Here is a 1,656-nt window from a genome sequence, read left to right as displayed (position 1 = left end):
AAGTTGTAAGAAAAGACTTGGAGCAGTTAAATTAAAGTCCTCTGTTGCAGAAGGAACAGCCCCAGCAAAAGAAATTAGGCTCTGTAAACAAAGAACATATGTTAGGCATATTGCACAGCTGGTGAAGACAAAGGAACCTATGAAACATAACAACTAACGGTAACACTTTATTTTACGACCCGCAAAGTACCGGGTAATTAAACCGAATTTACAGCGTACCTATTTGTAACAACAGGGTACCTCTACAGTACGTACTTGTAGGTATAAGGGAATAATATGTTAAGTTTGGGGTAATAAGGGGTTAAGAATATGTAGAATTATAAATTATTTATACTCTAAGTATTTTATAACTACATGGTACCTATTATAATATTACATGGTATGTATGACTTATTCAAGTCTATGGGTAAATTATGTTTTATTTTTTTATTTTATTTTATTGTGGATTTTTCATATTGACTACTGAATGTTGTATACAGTCGATGTCTACGAGCCACATCGGCAAATAAATATAAAAGCACATCACTTTTATTTTAGTAGCCTATATTACTTGCTTTTAATAACAAAAGTCCAACTGATTTAATGTGGTTATCTTTTTTTAAGGTAAGTACAATAAAAATAGCAACTTATTCCCCATTTACCAGGAAACTCTTACATTTGCGGACATATTTGAAGTGGTGCTTTGCAATTTATTTAATTTTATTTCAAATGACACAATAATGACCACAAAGCAGCACGCTATTTGTTTATTTTTAATAGGTGTTATCATTGGTAGAATAAAACTTTGCAACATGTGTAAACACAAGTATTTTAGCCAAATATAATTTATGCAATGGCAATCCAGAATGAAACAACAGCAGATATCAGCTCCGGCTAAAGCAAAAGACGACTACATGAGTAGGCTACTGCGCATGTGTAGAGCACGCAGACGTCTGCAGGAGGTTTGCTGGAACGCGATCCTGAGGTGAAATTTCTTTAAGAGGTTTTAAAAACTTTCTACCCTGTGGAGTACGGCTGCGAGTGATGTGAGCACGATCCGCATGCTGGATAAGGTGACTGGTTTTGTTAATACATGACTCACGCATTTCAAACAATGTTTTTCAAGACAGTTTAACAGTAGCAGCTAGCTAGCACATAAATTAGCCTAAAGTTTATAACTGGCTCAGAAAACTCAGTTTTTTGACAAGTCACAGTGAAGAAACATTTACTGAAGGCTTTCATTTATGTTTTTTATATGTAATGAAGAACAGCATTTGTGAGACGACATCAACTCAACATCCGAGTGGACAAGAACACCAACAGAGGAAGCCAGCCGCAAAAACAACGAATAATTGTCATGACTTTTTATTTGAAATAAAAGTTATGTGATAATAAACATTAAGTGTTGGCTTAATTATAGTGTTTTAAAGATGTTTCGAAATAAGTTGTTTTAAAATAAAAATAACAATATTCTGTATGTTTATGGTATTTACCCTATAACATTTATAACAAGAGGTGAACAAAGCACCACTTTAGTTTACAGCCCGCAAATATGAGAGTTACCTGGTAAATACACAGAACAAGTGGGTAATAATCCCAACTTTAATTTACAGCCCGCAAAGGTAATAGTTACATGGTAACTCCTGTATACATATACACATCAAAGTGGTACAAGTT

The 1,656-nt window shown here is 33.9% G+C and overlaps 1 long non-coding RNA gene across 1 annotated transcript; it reads left to right on the top strand.

Moving 5' to 3' along the window:
* The first annotated feature begins 250 nt into the window (after nucleotides 1-250).
* On the top strand, nucleotides 251-1,375 carry LOC129438576 (uncharacterized). Its single transcript, XR_012367805.1, has 2 exons — nucleotides 251-1,052; nucleotides 1,246-1,375. It is a non-coding gene; the product is annotated as an uncharacterized lncRNA (long non-coding RNA).
* The last annotated feature ends 281 nt before the right edge of the window (nucleotides 1,376-1,656 follow it).

The sequence above is a fragment of the Misgurnus anguillicaudatus genome, chromosome 24 (genome assembly GCF_027580225.2).
Source record: "Misgurnus anguillicaudatus chromosome 24, ASM2758022v2, whole genome shotgun sequence".
Taxonomy (NCBI): domain Eukaryota; kingdom Metazoa; phylum Chordata; class Actinopteri; order Cypriniformes; family Cobitidae; genus Misgurnus; species Misgurnus anguillicaudatus.
This window is presented reverse-complemented; position numbering and strand designations above follow the sequence as displayed.